General features: G+C 41.2%; 1 protein-coding gene and 1 non-coding gene across 3 annotated transcripts in view; one reads left to right on the top strand and one right to left on the bottom strand.

The window, feature by feature from the left end:
* LOC119647283 overlaps positions 1–24,266 on the top strand; it is a 53,799-nt gene that overhangs the window by 15,263 nt on the left and 14,270 nt on the right. The window contains exon 1 of one of the 2 annotated variants that reach the window (XM_038048181.1): positions 8,875–9,021. The exons of the other annotated variant lie outside the window; for it this stretch is intronic. The gene's annotated coding sequence lies outside the window, so the exon portion shown is untranslated. Of the gene's footprint in view, positions 1–8,874; positions 9,022–24,266 lie in introns of those variants that run through there. 2 annotated transcript variants of the gene reach the window in all.
* Positions 9,143–9,224, bottom strand: Trnas-cga. The gene has a single exon. It is a non-coding gene; the product is annotated as a tRNA-Ser (tRNA).

Here is a 24,266-nt window from a genome sequence, read left to right on the forward strand (position 1 = left end):
CATACACTAACTGAATGGAAACTTTCTTGGGGAAACGAATCAAGAGGCACACGGACTGCACGGCTCATTGCCAACTTAGGTCTGTGGCAGATCTTCTTTCTTATCTAGTTTTTAAGCGGGCATTGAGGTTTTCAATATTACCTGTATAAGGGGAGGGGGCACGATTCCCTGACTGTGAGTTCTGCAATGGAGTGGGAAACGACGCCGATTATACATACGATGGAGAAACCTAAAAAACGTAGCAAATAAGTCTAAGGGTTCAAGTTGTACTGTGTTTTAACAGTGACATAAATTCAGAATCTGGGAGTGGAAATAGAGTTCGAAAGTTCGAATTTCTCGATGGGCACTCCACAGATAGAGAGTCGGCCAGGCTAGTAGAGAGTTTAAAGGGTATGCATGTGGCAGATTGAGAAAGGCTCTGCGTTGTTGTCAGTTCGAGATCGAGTTAATTTGCGTTGTACTTTTTAAAAAGTAGGACAATCACAATTTCGGGAAAAGAAAATCAGAAGAGCAACGCAATGTAAAGCCCGAAATTCTGTAAACACGGGTAGTGGTATCAAAGCACTGACAAAATTGAACCGTCACCTTCCCATGGTCCTGCGGGCAATGCTAAGGCGAGAATGAGACAGTGTATTCTCAACTAGCAGCGAAGAGCATCAACTCTTCTTGAAATGAATCTATTACAACAAAACCTGAAGTCATGTCTCGGAAAGGATTGGATCAATGAAAACAATCACGCAAGATTATGGACGTAACGTCGTACACAAATGGTGGAACCATGCTGCTGAGTTCCTACGTCAAAACGGTGGCACCCGTATTACCACAGTAGTTATTAAGCCCTGCTTCTCTTTTGTCCGTGAATATCCTATGACAAAGCGAATCAACCGGCAAGGACAAACGACATAAAACGAAAACGAGGACTGTAAAGAGCTGAAGGAGAGGGTGGAGGAAAAGAGTCCTACGCCTCTCTTGCCAAGTTTTATTTTTAATTTTTCAAATAGATTTGACAGATTACTATACCTAGGTACATACATATGTACATGCATATAACTCAATGCTTAACGATTAAAAACTTTGCCTTTCACTTCCTTGGCGGGGGTGCCTGTTCTGTTGAATGCTGACGAAGTGGCAAATCATTGGATTGACGGCTCCGGTCGATAATTTACTCAGAAATGACATTTGCCGGACACGATTGTGTCTGACGTGCGTTCGTCACGCAAATTGCTCGCTCTGTCGAATGCTTATTCAGAAAAGATGGTGTTCTAGCATTTTCGATGCTCGTACCCATCGAGGAGCGAACCACGATTTTGAGCACTGTCCACTGAAAGCTACCTATCGGTTTAGCATATGCACACTTTACGCAAATGGACCTAGCCCCAATAAGAGGCTTAACATTGATAGCCTCCATAGGGAACCAGGCGCAGGCGTATGTTTCTACTGTGGAAAAGTAATTAATACCAATACTCAGCCATCTAGAAAATAAACGCATCAATGGAGAATAGTAAGAGATGCTGATACCAAAGGTACGCTGCTGCTTTTGTCAGTAGAAAGAACGTGGTAACGTACGCCGATGTGATCAACATCTTATCGTTTTTCCTCCTCATTGCCGAAGAAACCTTCGTGAAGCTCAATAATTCAGCGAAGGAGGTAGGATTACAGATCAATGAACAAAACACCAAGATCATGGCCCAAACTAGAAAGCAGTTGGTGAATAGGACTTAGAGAACATTGATAAATTTACATTAAGAAATAAAAAAAGAAAAATATAGTTTATAAACATGTCATACTATTCGGCACACCTCATCATGAAGTCAAAATACATACACAGGAAAATAAAACTTCGTGTCTATAAAACAACCATCAAGCCTGTGTTATATTATTGGGTTTTTAGCTCAAATTTCTATCCAAAGTATTGTATGATAACCTGGAAGTCTTCAAAGTAATAAAATTGCGAAAGCTCCAATGGGTGGCACGAGAATAACCAAAAAATTATTTAAAGGGAAACCGAGAAAACAATGGAAGGGCTCAGCCGACGCAAATAGCGCTTCATTATTAGGTATAATAACCCAAAGGACTGGAAGTAATCCACTAGGGAAGGCAAGGCTCGAAACGGGTTGTAGCGTTACGCAGAAGAAGCCAATGATTGGCAATGAAGTGAACCTAATCATTGTAGGTTGCGCCAAGATCTTGGACGGTACTCAGAAAGGATAAGAAATGCCTGACAAGAGGAGGAGAAAAAGAAAGTGCGAGTTGTATTTACTGACATTTTTTTATAATTCACTAACAGAACACCGATTTTCGGGAGGCACAATCTATTAAGGATGATATCAATAAAAAGAGCATTAGAGTAAAACGAGCAATGACAAGGGAGGAGAGAAGGAAGATCGTTGATGAAGAATAAAAATAGTAAGGGTTGCAGGATGGGTTCTTGTGGTACCCTTGGGAAAGGAGAAAAAGAATGGGATATGCAATCATATAAAGAAACACTGCAGAATCAACTAGAAAGGTAAGAAGCGAGCGAGAGGGTAAAATTGAATGGGGTTGTTTCTTTTTATCAACAGAAACCATCAATAGGACATGCTCCATGTAACCACGATACCCCAAGACGAATATGCCACGATCATTACTGTCAACTTCAATCAGGAATACATAGCTCCCAAAATATGTGCACATATGCAAAGAAAGAGAAGCTGTAAATGTAAAAGATCTTGCAAGCATCAATAATGATAGTTAATCTAGAAATGACGTTCGCTATTTCGAGCGGTTTATCATTTGTTATTTAGCGTACCTAATGTTCAAAGTCGGTTGTTCGCTATTAGGGGTTTGGTATCTCGTGAGTCTACTATATATAGTAATACTTTATTTTTCAGTTGTCACAATCTCGCCAAATACCGAATTTTATTTGAGACTAACCTAAGTGCCAAGCATTTAGGCTCGAATGATCCTACCCACGTAAAAGGTAGGTTGATGGCTTTCACCATACCGTCTCCACCGACTGCATACGAAAGAAAGTTTCTGCTTTTGTGTGCCCAGAATTTCAACTGCGGGTGTTTCACTGGGTACGGAATAGTTACGGAAAACCCTCTCCACCTTCTTTTCATCCGTCTACTGGCATTGTAGATGCAAATCTCTTCAGTCACTGAAATCAATAACGCGAAAGCGAATCTTCTGACCGTGCCATCTAACAGCCGCAACTGCACCACAATACACAAATGACTGTAGTTGCAGTAGCAAAATATCAGGACACACTCAAGACGCAATCTCATCATCGATTTGAGATAGAATTTTCAAAGTTGCTGAAGATGTATAGTCTGGGAATACCTGATCTATGCAAAGGATCCATTTCCGAAAATTCAAAATTCTATTTGGAATGGAATTCGCCCCGAACCTCCGCGGAGACTTCAGCCTGATGAAAACGAAGAATGTTTCGGCGAATACTGAGACTGTTGACCGCAATGCGGCCTCATTTTGCTGTTGCCGCCGCCTCTGTTTCCCTTGACTCTTGGTCACCAACACCCGCTCTGACCTCCAATTAAACACGCTCCCTGATGACGGCCGGGATTGTGTCGCTGCGAATAAAGAAGCACTACTGATCTTCAACCTGCGGGCGACGCATCTTTGGTGCAATAAGGGGTGGTAAAAAGTTGTACCTGCCCTAATCATTGGTTTTTCGTACTGAGTGGGGATGATTAAGAGGTTCATTTCTTTCGTTGCATATGCGAACGTGCTGAAGTGGCCGCTATAGATTGTGGCAAAATAGTTACAGCGAGCGGAGTCATGTTCATAGTCATAGTGACGACTAGACGTCGAACCATCACCTTCCCCCCACGATTACCGATTTCGACGGCGTGCTATCCGTTACGGGAGCCCGCCCCAGCTACCAAGTCAGGCGACTTTCGTCGGTTATCGGTAGCAGACCTTAAATTTCTCCTTTTCCTGGTGATAGCTTTCTTATTAAGTAATCTGCAAGACAACAAAGTTACTGCACTTCCCTTATCTTTTTTTTTGTGCGTACACGGAGGTGGAAAATCTTAGAAAGACACGTCCGCCGCAGCTCCGCCGCCTGAACGACGGAACTACAGCGGGCGCGTGTGGGATTCACACCCACTAAAAACCACCCCCCAGCCCCGCGGGACCACCATTGAGGTATTACTTCGCGGGGTAGGTTTGCTCTTAGGCACTCATCCTTCTCCTATTTGCAGCTTTCCTCCTTCTTTGTTCCTTCAGTAAATCCTCCTGCATTTGGATGATTGCGGAGCCAACCGCAAGCCACTTCTCCTCGGACTCCAGCATCTCAGTAACCAAGCTCTCCGGGGTCCCGCTCCTGCCCAGCACCTGGTTTAAGCTCCTTCTCTCCATCGCAAATCGTGGGCAGTGAAACATCACATGCTCTGGATCCTCCGGTATGCCATCGCATCTGGGACAGTTAGGAGAATCATCCAACCCAAAGCGATGCAGATACTGCCTGTAGCAACCACCGTGCCCCGTGAGGAACTGGGTAATGTGGTAGTTGGTCTCCCCATTTGTTCGCTCAAGCTACACCCTAATGTTGGGAATGAGCCTGTGCGTCCACCGACCTTTCGCAGACTAGTCCCATCTGCGTTGCCAGAGATCAAGCGACTCTGACCTTGCCGCATTTCTACGCTGTGCATGCCCCTCCATATGTCTTGCATTGTACAGGACACTCATTTCTTTGGCCAGAATGTCAACCGGGATCATGCCTGCCACCACCAATACTGCCTCATCTGATGTGGTTCTAAAAGCACTGCAAACCCTCAAAGCCATCCGCCGGTGAACCGAGTTCACCTGCTTCCGTCTCTGAGAGTTTGCAAGCGCCTCTGCCCACACAGGCGACGAGTAGAGCAGGATGGAGCGCACCACTCCGGCTAGCACCAACCTCCGGCAATGTTTCGGCCCACCAATATTTGACAACATTTTTGCAAGCGCCGTGGTGGCACTGGCTGCCTTTTGGCATGCATACTCTAGGTGTTCCCTAAAATTCAATTTGGTGTCAATTATTACCTCCAGGTATTTAATAGCCGGCTTTGGTACGACCGTGTGTTCACCGACCTCCCTTTTACAGTGTTATTTTTCCTGCGTTTCGTTATTAAGACCGCTTCCGTTTTCGCGTCCGCCAAGGTCAGCCCGGCCTTTTCTAGCCAGGACTTTACCGCTCTCACTGTTTCTCTTGCGTAAACCTCCACATCTTCTGGTTGTTTTGCTGCAACAACCACAGCTAGGTCATCAGCAAAGCCGACCAAATCCCGATCCCTGTGGTACTCCGGCTGTGACAATGTACTCTTTGGGGCCCTCATCCGTCCCGTACCAGAGAGTCCTCTCTGAGAGGTAGTTTTCCACCAAATTCGCTAAGCATCCGGGGACACCTATGTCAGCCAACGCCCCTTTAATTATATTCCAGTTGGCCGAGTTGAATGCGTTTTTGACATCCAACGCCACCACGGCACAGCAGCCGCTAGAAATCAGTGCACCTTTTGCCAGGTTTACCACCATGTTAATTACGTCCACCGTAGAGTGGGCGCGTCGGAAACCAAACTGGCGTTCCGACAAACCATTGCTGGCTTCGACGATGGGCAGGAGTCTGTTGTAGATGACTCTCTCTATCATCTTCCCCATTGTATCCAACAGGCAGATAGGACGATAAGACGCTGGGTTTCCAGGTGGCTTGCCAGGCTTCGGAAGCAACACCAACTTTTGCTTTTTCCACTGGGCAGGGAATATTCCTTCTTTTAGGCACGCCTCCAAGGTGTTGACGAAAAGTTCGGGCCTAGTCTTCACTGCCAGTTTCAAAGCTCGGTTGGGGATGCCATCCAAACCTGGGGCCTTGTTGTCACCGTACCTACTACATATTTCCCGCAGCCCTTTCACAGTTACAGGCGGTATTATGCCGTCATTTAGCTGGACAAAAATTTTCCTTCCTTTAGGCGGCCACGCAATTGCTTGTGTGCCTCCTCTCGACCGTCGCCACCAGGTTTTCCTCTGAGCCTCTGGCAAAGCCTCCTTGCCCGAAAACATGCGGCTCGCAAACTTGCGATTTCGTTGTTCCACCAGTAGTTGGGTTGCCTACTGGGGAGCAATCGTCTTCTGGGCATAGTAGCATCGCATGCTTCCGTCGCCCATCGAGTGATCTGGGTGGCTTTCTCTCCAACCGTATCATTCAGGGCTATGTCGGATTTGAGCACCGCGGAAAACGTGTCCCCCTCGAAAGCTTTCACTGTCCAGCCAAGCATACCACCCGGCATTCTGCAAAAACTCTTTTTCGAGCTCGATTCGCCCTTGATCTCTATGCAGATTGCCTGGTGGTCGCTGTGAGTATAGTCCTCACTGACATGCCAAGCGATTCTACTGGCTAAAGTGGCACTCACATATGTCAGGTCCACTATAGACCCCAGGCCCCTTCCCCGGAAAGTGTACGAAGACCCAACATTCGCCAGTACCACGTCCAGCTCCGCGAATGCTTCGAGGAGAACACGTCCCCTGACATTACTTATCCGGCTGCCCCATTCAAGACCCCACGCATTGAAATCGCCTCCTATTATGATCGGCCAACATCCTCTTGCATCCAAAACAAGAGCAGCAAGCATCTGCTCATACTCGACGAGTGTAGCGCTGGGTGGAGCATAGCAGCTGTGGATGCCCTTCACCTTCGCTCTGATGAAGCCCTCCTCCGGGTGCTCCATTATCTCCTGGGCTTATTCTCCACAAGTCCACAGCGCTGCTTGGCCCGTTTGGTCTTTGACCCAAACGCTACCAACGCGGTTTCGGTATGGTTCACTTAGTATGGCCACATCGATGTTTTTCTCGCGGATGGTTTGCGCGAGTAGATCCTGCGCCGCCTCGCAGTGATTGAAGTTGATTTGTATCAACCTCATCTGCGATTCGTGCTAAGGGCTCTCCTGTATTCCGGGCACCTGCTGCTGCCCGCAATGTGCCGATGGTCCACACCCTCCTTTCCTTTGCACAGTAGACAATTTGGGCCAGCTCCGCAGTCCTTGCTGATATGGCCTTCCACTCCGCATCTCCTGCATTGCTTTGACCTGTCATTTGGGTTAGTGCATGACTTCGCAATGTGACCAAAGCCAAGGCATCTAAAGCACCGTTTTAACGCCACCTGTTCCCTAAGGTGACACATAACCCAGCCTATTCTCACTCTCCCTGCTGCTAACAGTTTGAGTGCGTTCTCCACTGGTAGGCTGATGATGGCGGTTTGTGTTCCCCCATAGGCTTTCCTTAGCGTTTTCACCACTGACTCTTGTAGTCCGGCAACATCGAACTGTTTCTCCAACGCTTCGCGAACCTCCTCCTTCGTCGTGATTTCATCTATATCTTTGCAGATTATAGTGATCTCCGGCCTGCTAGCTCTTATGTCGGCTTCCTGCCCTAAAGTCTTCCCGATTTGGCTTAAGAATTTGTCCGCGGTTACATTCTTGGATTTCTTAAGTTCCAACATAAGATCTCCCTTCTGCGACCGTCTTATGCGGCTGACGTTGCCTCCCAAATTGGTGAGTTCGGGGTCTGCCTTCACTTTCCTGAGAATGTCGGCGTATGACCCTTCGCCCCGTTTGGAAATGAAAATCACTTCCGGTCTAATCTTCCTCCGATAATTTCTTTTCCCCGGTTCTACCTTCCTCCAAGCTTCCGCATCCGCCTTTGAAGGTTCGATCGTGGGGGCTTGTGCCCGTGTGGGAGGGGATCTGCGAAAAATCGAGCTGCTTCTGAACGGATCCATCACTGGAGCCAGTTCAAGTTCCTCCAGTACGCTTGTAACGTTAGATGCCACAGTAGCCAAGGTTCCCACTACTGAGGAACTGCGGTCGTTGGATAACGACGGCCGGGAGCCCGCTTGCTCACTCCCAAAAATCGCCGGCACTGGGTTTCCGAAGCCCTGCACCGTAACTTCATTCTTCTTCTGCTCCTCCATGTTTGGTTTAATTTCTCGGTATCCTTCCCATAGTCAATTTTTATCCACGGGTGGGCGTTTACTTCCCACCTACCCGGCCTGCGCATAAACATGCCCATACACGCACATCTCCGGATGCGAGATTTGGTAACTCCACACAGGGCACTTCCCTTATCTATCCCCGGAGAGTGGTAATTGAGGCCTTTCATTGAACACCTCACACGGCTATATTTGTCAAAAAAAAGGTTTATACCCTTCTTTTGCGTGTACGACGAGGACCCTCAAAAATCAATGTTGGAAGATGTGATTCACTGCATGGGTGGGGGTTCACAGTTTCAACCTTAAGGAGAGTTTTCTAGTCAATTTCAAACATTTGATAACACACTTATTAAGCCAAAATATTGCTCAGATCTCAGATAATTTTTCCAGAGATTCCGGTTGGCTAGTTTTCGAAAATGTGTAATATATAATGTATATGTATAGTATATGTATGAATATCAAACACAATATGCAATGAAACATACATATTACTCTATATATATTTGTTGAACTATTTGCATTTAGGTAATGTACCTTTATATTAAAAGGGGAACCCTTCAAGTTTACTACATTTAGCGTCTTTGTGTAAATGTTTATCGTTCACGTAACACATATGATTCATATCACTTCGCTTCTAACATTGAAATCGCAGGGTTCTGACCTTCTCCGATTATATATGCCAACGATGCAAGAATTATTAAGACCCTGGGCGAAAAATGCATGCGTGGTAAGCATAATTGCTTCTTTCTCGTTTCTTTCTAGAAAATTAAAAAAAACATTCCCATTAGTTATTATTATCAATTTTCAGAGCCGACGAAAATACTCTGGAAAATCTTTTAAGCCCGCCCAGATAAGTTGTGCTCAGAGGTTATTTGGTTAATTATACCTTGCACCTTATCAGTCCAGTACCTCTCATTTAGTCTGTAGTCAATCAATTACGCGAGCCGGTATCTGCTAACGAAAATTCTAGTCAGTCACTATTGTGGTTTCCAGTGCGAAATTCTGCTTAATTGTGCGATTTTTCTCATTCGGGGCTTAATATAATTTTCCCTAAAACATAAGGTGTAAGTGTCAATTTTTCCATTTTCTGTGAAAATTCCTTTCATAATTTCGTCAACTGGTTGGAAAAAGAAAGTTTATTGTTTTGTTATTTTGTAGTTCTGTGAAGGAAAAATAAAAAATTATCGCAGCCGGTAGGATTCGAACCTACGCTCCCAGAGGGAATCTGATTTCGAGTCAGACGCCTTAACCACTCGGCCACGACTGCTATACGGGTTGTGATTGGTAGATGTACTCAGTACATTAGACTGCGATTGATGTGTGCGTGTAAATATAGCATGATACATATCTCGTGAGCACATGGTCGATGAAAATTCCCAGTTGCCTCATTTACTTTAGTCCAACACGTGTATAATTTGATGACAATTATGTACGTGGAAGATAGCATTTTCTCAACAGGGAAAAATCTAATATTTACGATTTTTCCATGGGTTGAATGTGTGATTTATTTGGTTCTTGTTGCTGCAACAGCTTCACCCATTTTGCATGTAATATACGCTGTGGACGAAGAAATAGCATAGCATAGTCCATTTTCTTTCAAAATCGCATATAAATATAAAGCAAAAGTTAATCTTTTACTTTTTACGTTTTGATATTTAGTTCATTTGATAAAACAGGGACATAAAACCATATTACAGTCGAACCTGGATATAAGGAACTTGGATATAAGGAAAACTTCTTTAAATGGAACATTTTTTCGTGCACCTTCAATTTTCAAAGAAAAAATAACATTTTTCAATTTTTCGAACTTCTATATATGGAATAGAAAACCTCTTTATAAGGAATTCATTTTTTTTCCGGAGCCTCTATAAATGGAAATTTTTATGTTATTCAGTTGTCATGACCTCTATATATGGAATTTTCCCCTGAACGACAAAAAGGGAAGGTCTTTTTTTTTTCTTAGAATCGTGCAATTTTCTATTGTGACACGTTTTGAAATTTTTTGTTTATTCAAAGTTTAATTTGAAACTCGGTGATAGTGGTGACGATTCTTTCACTTGCAAATTAAACCTTTTACTGTTCCTTTGCCGCTATAACTTTTGTTTCTTTTAATAATAAAAGGCTGTCATGTCCGAAAACAAGAGAAAAAATTTAAGTTTAAGTGAGAAATTGAAATTGATAAAGGAGTTTGAAAACGGAAAAACTCGGAATGCAATATCCGCGGAATATTTCGTGCCGCTGTCGACATTGTGTCGTATTTTAAAAGAAAGCGACAAAATCAAACAAGAGTGTTCTGAAGGACATGGCAAAATAAAAAGAAATCGTAATTCGGAATATCCGAATCTGGAACAGTGTTTAGTGGAGTGGTTGAAACAGTGCCAAAGCAAGAATGTACCTGTAAATGGACCGATTTTGAAAGAAAAAGCTGAAGAATTTGCTAGGAAGTTGACGATTGGAGGTTTTTGCGCCAGCAACGGTTGGTTGGATGGCTTTAAAAAAAGAAATGATCTTATTTTTAAAAAAATTTCTGGTGAAAGTGGTGCTGTAGACATCAACGCATGTAGCCAGTGGATAAACGATCTTCCCGCTTTGCTGGGAGATTATTCTCCTAACGACATTTTCAATGCAGACGAAACAGGGCTCTTTTTTAAATGCTTGCCAGATAAGACCTTTACCTTTAAGGGAATTTCGTGTCATGGTGGGAAGTACAGCAAGGAACGTGTCACTATTCTTTTATGTGCGAACATGACTGGCACTGAGAAATTACCCGTTTTTCTTATCGGCAAGTCAAGGAAACCCAGATGTTTTGCAGGTGAGTAAAAGATTCTTCGTTCGCTGTTACTGTATAAATGACATTAACAGAATAAAGGTTATGAGTCGATAGTTAAAATACTATAGATTTTTTTCTGTTTTAGGCGTGATAACTCTTCCTGTTGAATACAAAAACAATAGCAAAGCATGGATGACTGCAGCACTTTTTTCGGAATGGCTTAAGAAAATCGATATTCAGATGCGCCTCGAAAATAGGAAAATTTTACTTTTTATCGATAATTGTACTGCCCATTACAGCTCAGATGAACTACAACACATAAAAGTTGTCTACCTACCTCCAAACTCCACCAGCAAGCTGCAGCCCCTAGATCAGGGAGTGATTCAAAATTTTAAAATTAATTATCGTCGGGAGGTTGTTCGCCATATTTTAACAAATCTCGAAAGCAACGGTAGCTTGGAAATAAACGTTCTCATCGCAATGAGATTTGTGAAAAAAGCATGGTTATCTGTAACCCAGACCACTATAGCTAACTGTTTTAGGAAAGCAGGGTTCAGGATAAATGGTTTACAAGAGCCCCAATATTCCGAATGGGACTCTTCACATGAGGAGTTACGGCCTTCATTCCAAGAGTGGTCTGAATTAACTTCCAATGCCGGTGAGAGGGTACCTAGCTTCGAAGATTATGTAAACGTCGATGAAAATATCGAGGTTACAGGAGAGCAAACAGTCGACGACATTGTGAGCACCCTCCAAATGTGTGACACCAATGAAAACGATAGTGATGAAGATCACGGCGATACTCTTGAAATAAAACTTGTAAAGAAGAGGGAAGCGTTAGAGGCACTGCATACTTTAACAAAATTTTTTGAACAGCGTGAAACCGAACCAAAGATATTCGAAAATATTATCGCTCTTGAAAGAAACGTTGAAAATGTGGTCACTGATAAACAAACAAAAATATTTGATTTTTTCAAAACTTAATATCTATGAGATAGACACTCATTCCATTTATGTATTCGACTGATTACAGTGACGACTTATGAAATAAAGAATCTTTGATATTGATATACTCTTTTTAATTTTATTTATCATGCGGATTATTTATTTGTATTTAAATGAAAACTCAAAGTTGCTGTAATACTAAATACACCAGGTGATTTTAAAAACCTGGATAAAAGGAATTTTTTGCTGAAAGCCTCTGTATAAGGAAAACTGGATAAATGGAAAACTTGTTTATAAGGAATTTAAGTGAGTTTCCCTTGCAATTCCTTATATCCAGGTTCGACTGTATTTGGTAAATCAAATTCAACTTAACATTGGGTACTCACAATTAAAGTGGACATAGGAACAATGGACTGGAACAGGGGACTGACCATTATTTTTTATAACTGCTTCACATAGAGGGGGCAAAATTGAAATTCGGACACCATCGTTTTTAGTAGAATGCAATGCACAGCCTGTTGGATACAAATACAAAGAAAATTGACGAAAAAGGATAAAATAAAACCCTTGCTGAGAGCGAATAACAAAAGAACCTCTATTTTCGTAGATGATATTGAAATCCGGACAGAGATAAAAAATCGTAATACAGTTGAGATTCACAAAAGGTGATAAGTCAAATATACGGCAAAGTTGGCTAGGTTTCGGCCACCCCAGAAAACTCTAAAAAAACTCTTCCCTTTTCGAAATTTTTTTTTTCAAATTGATTTTGTGTAAATAGACTTCCCGCGTTAGAAAGTGATTACATGTTTTTTACGCCGAAATAGTAGTTTCACTTGTCCAATTACTACATCCCCTAAGAAAAAACAATTCGGTACGTTCATTTGTTAATTATAATAGTTTAAAAATTGAATTCTCACAAGTTGGAAAAGAAACCGCGATGATTGACTGACACTTCATGTGACGTCATCGAGCGAGCAATTTGAATCTTACCTAAGTGAAAGTTCCGGTTTAGTGTTTATTACTTGTTACTTTTCAAGTAATCAATCAGTTTTTAACAGGAAAGTGGGAAATCAATGCGTGCATGGACAATCCTTCAATTACTTTACGATTCGGCAGTAATAGTAACAAACGATATAGCAAATTACGACATCTTTACATGAACGGTGATGAAACGTACGTTTCTGAAAGATTCACAGGTCGCAAAAAAAGGATTTGCACACGGCGGGATTCGAACCTTGGGCAGGTTGAATATATTGCGGAAGCCCTTCTCTTGTGACTTGATTTGAAGTAGTGACACAAAATTTCAACCGAATATATCATCAGTTTAGATTGGAGCTAAAGTTTAAAAAACGTTAAATCACATTGAAATGATCATCACAATTTAAACTTCACTCCAAAGAAACTCGATTCCGTTCGACGATGGCGATTCATTTCTTCACAGCCAAAAAAGTTTTCTGCGGGGTTTTCATGGAGTTATTTGCGCAGCAAGGCACGAAACAATATTTCATCGTCCTCCTTCGTATTTTAAGCGGGAAATTAATTTTGACAGTTTTATATTTTTATGAGTAACTGTCAGTTGCCGGGCTACTGAAGTTTCCTGGCTCGAGTTGTTACGTCACACAACATGGCGCGGGCTTTTCAGTCTGATTGAATTTGGTTGAAGTTTAAAATGCTGATAATTTTAAAGACGTTTTTTTCAAAAACGGTTTGAGAGTTTGTTAGATTGCACCATAGAAGTGATTTCTGTCGTTATTGAAAATAAAGCGGGGAGTCTATTGTTACTGTTTGAATATTTGCATGAAACAATAGAACATTATTGCGATCGATATTAACCGTTAGTTAAGGGCAAAGTTAAGGCAAACAGAGGGTAAATATACAAAGTGGCGTCAAGTGCCTATGACAAAATGTTCAGGAGAACTTATCACAAGATAGAATACCAAGCTATAGAAAGAAAGCCATATACCATCATCATCAACGGCGCAACAACCGGTATCCGGTCTAGGCCTGCCTTAATAAGGAACTCCAGACATCCCGGTTTTGCGCCGAGGTCCACCAATTCGATATCCCTAAAAGCTGTCTGGCATCCTGACCTACGCCATCGCTCCATCTCCGACAGGGTCTGCCTCGTCTTCTTTTTCTTCCATAGATATTGCCCTTATAAACTTTCCGGGCTGGATCACTATCATTCATACGGATTAAGTGACCCGCCCACCGTAACCTATTGAGCCGGATTTTATCCACAACTTGACGGTCATGGTATCGCTCATAGGTTTCGTCATTATGTAGGCTACGGAATCGTCCATCCTCATGTAGGGGGTCAAAAATTCTTCGGAAGATTCTTTTCTCGAACGCGGTCAAGAGTACGCAATTTTTCTTGCTAAGAACCCAATTTTCCGAGGAATACATAAGGACTGCCAAAATCATATTCTTGAATGCTAAGAGCTTTAGCCCCATAGTGAGACAATGAGACAAGCGAACAAGTTTTATAAGCTGAAATAGGCTCTGTTGGCTGCCAACAACAGTGCGTGGATTTCATCATTATTGCTTTTATGGGTTATCATTTTCAGGAGAAATTTTCAACTGTCTCAAAGTTATAGTTTCCTATCTTTACTGTTTTCGTTTGACCAGCGGGATTCGATGCTGTTGGTTCTTTGGTTTTTGGCGCTGACGTTGCCACAATGTACTTCCTCTTGCCTTCATTAATGTATATCTCGAGATCTCGCTCTGTCTGCTCGATTTGGATGAAGTTACATCTCGAGTTGTTCTTCCCATAATGACAATATCGTTAGCGTAGGTCAGTTGTTGGGTGGACTTGAAGAAGATAGTACCTCTCCCATTCACATCTGCATCGCGGATCACTTTCTCCAGGGCCAGGTTAAAGAGGACGTATGATAGGGCATCTCCTTGTCTTAGACCGTTGTTGATGTCGAATGGTCTGGAGAGTGATCCTGCTGCTTTTATCTAACCTCGCATCTATGCTATCATAGGCGGCTTTAAAGTCGATGAACAAATGGTGCAACTGATGTCCATATTCCAACAGTTTTTATATCGTTTGTCGCAGAGAGAAAATCTGATCTCTCCTTAGTATAGGCGAATGATGTTCTGGGCGTATGCGGTTATCGGGCCTAGCAAGATAGCTGAGAATATCTTATAGATGGTACTGAACAAAGTGATTTCCCTAAAATTTGCTGCGCTGTGTGATATCTCCCTGTTTATGTATGAGACAGATAATCATTTTTTGCCAGTCGTCAGGCATTGATTCGCTGTCCCACACCTTGAGCACAAGTTGATAAACCACTTGGTGTAATTGGTCGCCTCCATATTTAACCAATTCGGTTGTAATTCCATCGGCACCTGGCGACTTATGAATTTTAAGCCGACGAATTGCACGGACTGTTTCTCCTATACTTGGTGGTGGCAGTATTTCTTCGTCGTCTTCAGTTGGCGGGACCTCCAACTCGCCGATGTTCTGGTTGTTCTGTAATTCATCAAAGTACTCAACCCATCGCTCCAATATGCCTATTTTATCGGAAATCAGATTTCCCTCTTTGTTTCGGCAGGATGAACATCGAGGTGTATAAGGCTTCATCCTGTTGATTTGTTGGTAAAACTTGCGCGCCTGGTGCGGTTGCTCCTTGTACTTTTCGAGTTCACAGACTTGTTGGTTCTCCCAGGCTTGCTTTTTCCGTCTGTAAAGTCGTTTTTCCGGTCGCCGAAGTTCGTGCTAAGTCTCTGCGCGTGCCCGCGTTCTTTGAGAATGTGGCATTACTTGGTATGCAACGTTCTTCCGTTCCATTACATTCATCGTCAAACCAGCCCTTCCGACTCCTTTTGCGGTTGGGGCCAATTATTTTTGTGGACGTATTTGTGATAACGTTCTTCAGGTGATTGTGAAGATCATTTGTTAATGCTCCATTTCCAGGTTCTCTGTTGACTGCAGTTATTGCGGCATCCATTTAACTCTTGTAGGTGTTGCGGAGGGCTGTGTTGTGGATAGCTTCAGTGTTAACTCTCACCTGATTGTCAGAGGGGATTCTGGGTGGTGTTGTTATTCGAGCTCAGAGCACCATGCCAACGAGATAGTGATCCGAGTCTATATTGGCCCCCTATATATTCTGACATTGATCAAGGCTGAGAGGTGGCGGCGTTCAATCAACACGTGTTCAATTTGGTTGAAAGTGATCCCGTCTGAAGAGGCCCATGTATGTTTGTGGACCGCTTTCCGCGCAAACCAGGTATTTCCAACAACCATTTCGTGTGACCCTGCTAATTGAATAATCTGAAGTCCGTTATCATTTGTATTTCGATGTAAGCTTTGGGAGCCAACGTATCGCCTGAATACGGGCTCCTTCCCTACTTGGCTGTTAAAATCCCCAAGTATGATTTTGATATCATATTTGGGACAGGCTTCGAGGGTTCGCTCTACTGCCTCGTAGAAGGTATTCTTCCGCGACTCTGCAGTCTCTTCTGTAGGGGCGTGAACGTTAATGAGGCTTATATTTCTAAATTTGCCTTGCAGGCGCAGAGTGCATAGCCGTTTGTTTAAGTTTTGAAAGCCGATAACAGGAGGTTTCATTTTTTGGGTGACTAGCACATGGTTTACTGGATGGCCACAATAATATATGGTGTAGCGGCTCTTCTCCAGGAAACCGGTCCCTGTCCAACACATCTCCTGTAACGCTGTTACATCAGCCCTATATTGGGACAGGGTATCGACTAGCTGCCCAGCAGCTTCATTTCTGTACAGCGGGCGAACGTTCCACGAGAAAATGTACAAATCGTTATTCCTTCGTCGTAGGGGATTTGTCATTGTATAATTTGTCCAGTCCGAGGCTCCTGTTGTGGCTTCGTAACTTCAGTTTTTCGTGTAGGGTTGTCAGCCCTACCCAACCCCCAACCTGGAGGACCAGTTAGTACAGTTTATCCCGTTTTTAGGCGCGGGAGACTCGCCTTCATCCTTCTCCGTGTGCAGATTTTCGTTAATAAAGAGCTCCCAGCGGTCACCACGTGGAGGTGGAGATAGAGTTTCGTAGTAGAGGTGTTGGTGTTGGTTCAGCAGGCGTTTCCCAGGTTTTATGCTCCATCGTGGGTACCAATCTACGTCTTGCCCTGGGACCTATAAAACCCTTTGACCACTTTTGAATAATAGTGGCACAAAATTTCGACCCAATATATTATTAATTTAGATTGGAGTTAAAGTTCAAAAAAATATGTTAACTCCCTCACAATTTAAACCTGACTGCACTGGATTCCGTCCGACGATGGCGATTCACTTTTTCATAGCCAAAAAAGCGTTCTGTGGGGGTTTTATGGAGTTATTTGTGCAACAAGGCAGGAAGCAATATTTCACCGTCCTCCTTGGCATTTCAAGCGGGAAATTAATTTTGATAGTTTTATATTTTTATGAGTAACTGCCAGTTGCCGGACTACTGAAGTTTCTAGGCTCGAGCTGTGACGTCACACAACATGGCGCAGGCTTTTCAGTATGTTTGAATTTGGTTGAAGTTTAAAATGCTGATAATTTTAAACACAGTTTTTTTTTTCAAAAACGGTTTTTGAGCGTTTTGTTAGATTGCAACATAGAAGTGATTTCCGTCATTGAAAATAAGGCGAGGAGTCTATTGTTACTGTTTGGATGTTTGCAAGAAACAATAATGTTATTGCGATCGGTATTAACCGTTATGAAATATGTGTATTCAGTATATTTTTTAACTTCAGTGCACGTGTGTGGCATATTACGGAGCGGATGACGTGGGTAATGTAGTATTCTTGGAGACCAATATGGATGCGAATATGTTCACCGAAATTAAAAAAAAACTGCATGCCGGCGCAGAGAAATTGGGATTTGTCAAGCATTCAAAGTGCTGAAAGTGCCGAAACGAATAAAGCGTGAAAAATACGCGTGTGGTGTATTTAAATGCACTAAGTTACGCAAAACCTTTTCACAATCCTTTGATTGCAATATTATTGAGAATTTGCGGCCAGTAAAGTCTGTATATGAGCTAAAAGTCTCCATACGGAGCATGAACTAATAATTTTTTTTTGAGTTTTTAATGTCATTGCGATTTCTTAGTTTTAACCAGATTTTAATTTTGCCTACAAAAATAGAGTTTCTTTTGTTATTCGTCCTCAGCAATGGTTTTATTTGATCCTTTTTCGTTGATTTTGTTTGCATTATATTCAAGAGAGTGTACGTTACGTTCTTGTCAAAAAACGAAACATGTACTTTCTGAACACTTATGTGTTGCGTACGACGGTGTCCGCATTTCAATTTTGCTGATTATATTTTTTATAACTGCTGCTCTATTAATGGATAAGACAATCGAGCTCCACAATTTCTACATTGCTTCCCATAACTCTTAGCAGTTATTGAATTTTTTCGTCCAATTTTTACCTTGGTCCTATTTTAAAAATTTTGAGTGGCAGGAGCTGGTCAGTCAAGATATTCAATATTTTGTTCTAAAATGTAGTCGTTAACCAACTTTGACGGATGATCAGTCATCATCCATGGATATCCATACGGTTCTATTATAATTTTTATATAATAAGATAGACGTGCTTATGAATATTGCCATATATTCTTAGTAACGGCCCACTTGTCGCCAAGAAAACGTTCCCCAAATCTTGATGTTATGTCCGCCATGATTTTTCCGCAGTGCACAAATGTTCTCTGGTTAGGACCTCGTTTTATCTCTGAAACGAATCCTTTCCAAAAATTAAGATCCTATTTCAAATGATACGGGCTCCTTTTTATGTTTTTTTTGCAGGAGCGGTATTTTTTCTACTGACTTGTTCAAAAAGCTAATCGTGAAACTACCTGGAAAACCTTAAATTTTTACGAAAAAAAAAGATGGAATCCTGTAGGCGGGGCTTTTCAATCAAATATAGGTTTCCATTTGTGTGAAGAGGTGATGATGGTAGTGCACATTGTAGCATTTGTTATAGAAATTTTCTAGCTAAGTGCATAATTAATCGTAGAAAGTGGCGATCCGAATAATATCATAATTTTAATTAGTCATTTTTCACTCAGCCTGGTTACATGGATTCGCACACAAGAAAACTGCCGGTTTATATGCAAACATGACAAACAATACACATAAGAGATGTTCTCCGAACTTGTAACCTTCACTCGGTTCAAATCGAATGACTCATTTTTTGTCCCACTTTTACTTTCGAGTTTCATTTCCTCTGTATAGTCTTCTTGGCTGAACATCACTGAATCATCTCCTCGGAAGCCTACAGCCCACGCTAATTCTCATTTCTTCAGTTATTTCGAATGCTATTTTGACAATTTAAAAGGACTACTTTTATCTTTTCTGACCATAGCTTTATCCCGGCGAATGGTGGTTTGGTTTGTATTCTTTTTTTAAGGTTTTGTGTAAAATAGGTTCACTCTCTGACTGTCATACGCACTGTTCTCCAAGACGGCTACACCGATTCAAACGAAATTTCGTTTACATGTGGGGACTATGAAATGCCACGCATACAGTGAGTAAAATAAATTTGCCTGGAGTAAAGCGTTCTCCCCTTACATGCAAAATAGGGGTGTAAAATTTTGTTCACCTAATATACCCGTGTGGGGTATCTTTTACAAGCAAATTTTGGTTTCGACGTAAATTGCAAAATGGGTGAGTGAGAGGTCCAAATGTGCTAGCTTAAAGTGAGACAGGACTTATTTTCAGAAACTATCCAATCTAAAATTATAAAAAAAATTAGGGTGATTACTCTTCAAAAGAGGTTCCATTCTAATATATGTTCAAATAAACTTGAAAATGTATATACCAAACTTATGAAATTGACCGCAAAAACCTCAACCTAGGAGTACCAAATTGCAGCCGCGTAGAGGATAGTATCGGGCATAATACTGCCAAGTATTAGCTATTAGTATCCACGTTTATCTAACTTGGATGTCGACGCCATAATTAATGAAAAGACTTAACATTCGAATGAAATATTAAAGTTGCATCTATGAAGAATCTACTTCTCCCCAATCCATTTTAAAGTTTGCTGTCTGTCTGGCCATCCGTCCGTCTTTTATCTCAGAAACGGTTACTTTTATTGATACGAAATTTTGCAGAAAGGTTGGGCCTCTTAATTCCATTGCATGTACATAAGGGGGGTGTGCTTCTTTCGCCGAGTATAGTCTATGGGGTATCAAATGAAAGGTCTCCATTAGTGTTTTCCGAAACCTATATTAGTTTTGACATTGGTTTGGGGGAGGATTTGGATGGCCGGAAAGTGTCTGTTATTTCAAGGACCCGTTCTCAGAAATTACCCAACTCAAATATCTGGAAAGAAATATCGTGTTTTATGCATATGGTATCTAGGCCTCAAAATACTCTTCATACCGATACTTGTTTAAATAAAGTTAAAGTATATTAACGCATTTATTATAAGTAAATTTTCAAGAAATTGACTGGGAACTTCCCTTAAGTTTATAGAATCATCAGCTTTTGCAGTGTTATAGGCTATACTATTGAGCATGATACTATCAACTTTGGTGGAAATCGCACTATTACTAACAAACTAAATGCATAAACATTATGGTATAGGTACAAATGGGGGACGCCTACTTAAATATTTATATAAGCAATACACAAAACCTTTTATACCTAAAGCGTTAGATTCCGGTTTCCTGACTTGTTTGTATATGCTGTTGGTGAACCTCTTCACATTTGCTAATAATATTGAAGTCTTAGTAAGCGTATGAAGTTGACCGATCGAATTATTTGCGGGCAATTGGGTTTTTAACTATGTGTACACGGAACTGTCATACACTCATTGTTCCTCACATAGGGAAATACAAAACCTTTATGCCGCCTATTAGAGTCAAAGTTCTAGCAGTTCAAACTTAATTTACTGCACCTTATAATAATTGACATACGGTTGGAATTCTAAACTCCCATTTATGAAGAAGCTACTTTACCACACTCAGTCGCACTTGCTAATAATGTTGAGTGTAAATCGTATGAAGTTGACTATTATCAATACAGTACTTACAGTAAGTTCAACGTATGGGAATCTGCAGTTCCAACCTTTCTACCAAATTTTATATTAATAGGTACAACCGTTTCAGGGAAATCATATGTGAAGTAAACCGATTTTAAGAAGATTTTGCTATCAACAAAACCTTAAAAATGGATTTAAAATGCGAATTTTACAAGAATGACTTGGCATTCGTGCGTACAACGATATAAGCTTTTCTACAAGGAAAATTGGAGGAAAATCCATAGGTCTTAAATAGAATTTGCAACTTTTTCAAATTAGGCAATTCATATGGAAAAATTGCTTATTTTGACCGCAATACAAACTCGACTCCTTCGGAAACGCAACCAGATAGTTACTGAGACATCTAAGAGTGAACTATTTTCTAGTCAAATTTTATCAAAACTAAAGCTTCTAATCACAAGCAGTCACTGAGTAAGAGAAATTTTGCACGAAAATGAGATTTGGTTTTTAAGAACACATCAAAAACAAGTCGCGATACCGGAAGCTGGGCACTTCGGGTATAAAGGTTTTGTGTTCATTTTATGCGAAAAACTCTATGCACCATTTTCCATTCATACGTCGTATATAGCTAAGAATACAAAACATTCCGTCATATTTTGCCAAACTCCAAGATACACATATGTATATACATATAAACGACATAAATACTGTGTTCATTCTAAATATACAAACAGTGTCTATTACTGCATTGATAAGTTGATCCAACGCATCCTAATTGGTTACTACCCGCAAGCTTTATTACACATGGATATACATACACACGTTTCCCTCGAGTAATTGACACCGATATGCAAATAACTAAAAAAAAGCCAAAAAACGAAAACCAAAACGTCTCCATGGACTCCGCCACTGATGATGTTGTCAATTTTGTACTTCTGGGATGAACTTAAGGGGAATTTTCCGGTAAATTTCGAAAACGGGGTAATCTACTATTATTAACTTCATTTGAGCAGATATCGGGACGGGATATATTTTGAGGCCTAGATTTCATATAGGTGCATCACTGTGATTTTCTTCAGATATTGGGTTGGATAATTTTTGAGAACGAGATCTGTTTCACTTTTTGGGGCGCACATTTTGAGCCCTATCTTCCCTATGTTTCATCTAATATCAGAAATAAGGTCAGCTTCGGAAAGCACTAATCGAGCCCTTTGATACCCCATATGATCATATTCGATGAAAAAAATTTACACTTTTTTCGCATGTATGGAGAGCTCCCCTTCAAACTTAACACAAAATGGCGCCACTCGCTGCACGTAAAGGGGCACACAGACCACATGTTCTCGCCAAATTTCGTGATAATTGGTTCAGCTGTTTCCGAGTAAATCTGGTGTGACAGACAGACAGACAGATGGCCAAACAGACATTGAATCGATTTTAATACGATTTTGTTTCACACAAAACCTTAAAAACAACTAATCAATCTCGCAAAGACCCAAAAATGAATCTCGTTAGAAAGTGCCAAGCATGGAAGAAAGAATGGTGCAAAGTACTTTAGGTGATGAAAAAAAATTTAATTTTGATGAGCCAGATGGCTTTCAGCTCAACTGTCATGACAAACGTCGAGATGAACATAATGTGGCAATCCATAGTTTGAAGAAAATAAAAGAACCCTTTGAAGAAAAAAAGGTACAAATTCTTGAATGACCGGCACGCAGCCCAGGTTTTAACTCCACAGACAATTTGTGGGGAACCCTTACACGTCATGTATACGCAAATAAAAGCCGATGTAGTAATGCTCGGGGAATCAAAAAGCGCGATAAAAGAGGCATGGAATCTCATATCGCAAGGCAAACTCAAAACGTTTATGGACACAAGCGCATATTTGAAGTACTATCTAATCGTGGAGGCTCAACGAAGTATTGAATTACTTCTGAAAAAAATAATTGTGTATTTTTTCTTCTTTTTTTTAAGTTATTGTGTATCAGTGTATACACCCGCCACTGAAGAAGGAAGCAGGTTATTGCCCAAATATCGGTATATGCCAAATAAAAAAATAATAGTTGCGATCGAAATGGTGTTGAAATTTAATTGCTAAAAACTTTTTGCTAGAAATACCAGAGTCTGAGACAGTGGAGGTGTATACATTAATTCAGGATGTCCTCCCGATTAACCATCACCATCCATCGATTGCGTTCTTCAATTTTTAAATGCGCTGTCTTCCTCAACAGAATCTGCCCAGCGCTTTGGGGGTTTTGCAACCGGTCTTTCTTTTTCTGCCCTCCCTTAGAACAAGCTTTTAGATATCCGGGTGTCATCCATGCGCTAAACGTGGTCAGTCCATTGCAACTTCCGAAATTTTATTAATTTGGAGAGTTCAGGATCGTCACATATTTGATACAACTCATTGTTGTATCTGATTCACCATTGGCCGTAATCTCATTTAGCTTCTATTATTCTTCGCAGCATTCTCCTCCCGAAGATATTCACCACTTTTTCGGAACTTTGTGTTAGGTTCCATTTTTCACAACCGCAGCATAGCGTAGGTCTTATTATTGTTTTGAATGCTCGGAACTTTGCTTTTTTGTGTATGCAGCTGGCTTTTAGAATCGGTAGAAGAAAGCCCTGTTTGCAAGCTGAATTCGTCGCTTTATTTCGTCAAGTTTTTCTCCATTTTTCGTACTTCGTATTTTTTGTGTATATCTGAGATTTTCTTGTTTGCGTCGTAATTTTCATTAAATTGTAGACCAACTTTGCCTGCTGTTTTATCAAAGTTCATGAAAACCTCCTTTGCTGATTTGAAACATCATTCCATGATGTTCATAACGTCCGTATATGCGATAATTTGGCAGGACTTATAAAGCACTGTGCTTGTTGTGTTTACAGGCAACGTCCGTATAACCTGGTCTAGTGCTAGATTGGGCAGTAGAGGGTACCAGTCCATCTTCTTGTTTTAATCCAACGTTCGTCTCAAACGCATCTGTCAGGCTGTTGATGACTCTGATTTGCGCTTTTGAGTGGGATGTTACCATTCTGATAAGGCTTACCAGTTTAACTGGAATTCTTAAGTCAACCATTACTGTGTACAGTACATTTCGGTCATTTCGGTTCACTGAAATTTTTGTGAAGATGTGTAGGATGTGCAAAGTAATTTTCACACGTCAAATTATCATCTTTTTGTGGATATGGTATACTATACTTTTTGACCACAGTTGTGATGGATGGATTTCATGGTCCATAGATCGTCTGATTTGATGAGTTCAGCGAGGATGTCATATATGCCTGGCGCCTTGTTCGATTTTGGACATTTGATTGCTGACTCTCTGCTGATTCTTCCAATGTTGACGGTTCAATGTTCCCATTATGCTCGACCATAATTCTTGTGGTGAATTCTGGTGATTGGGATCTGTATGAAATTCTTTGAAACGAGACGCCTATCTATCACGTGATTCACTTTCGTCTTCAAAGATTGCTCCGTTTTTGTTTTTATTAAGGGTTGATTTGGATTGGTATCCACGCCTTAAGCTCTTTACTACTTTGTAGACCTGGCTTGTATTATTGCACGCGATGTTGCTATCAATTTCCTTGAATTCTTCGTCAAGATATTATCGCTTTTTTGCATTAATCTGTTGTTAGCTGCTCATT

This window comes from Hermetia illucens, chromosome 1, assembly GCF_905115235.1.
Source record: "Hermetia illucens chromosome 1, iHerIll2.2.curated.20191125, whole genome shotgun sequence".
NCBI classification, from domain to species: Eukaryota; Metazoa; Arthropoda; class Insecta; order Diptera; family Stratiomyidae; genus Hermetia; species Hermetia illucens.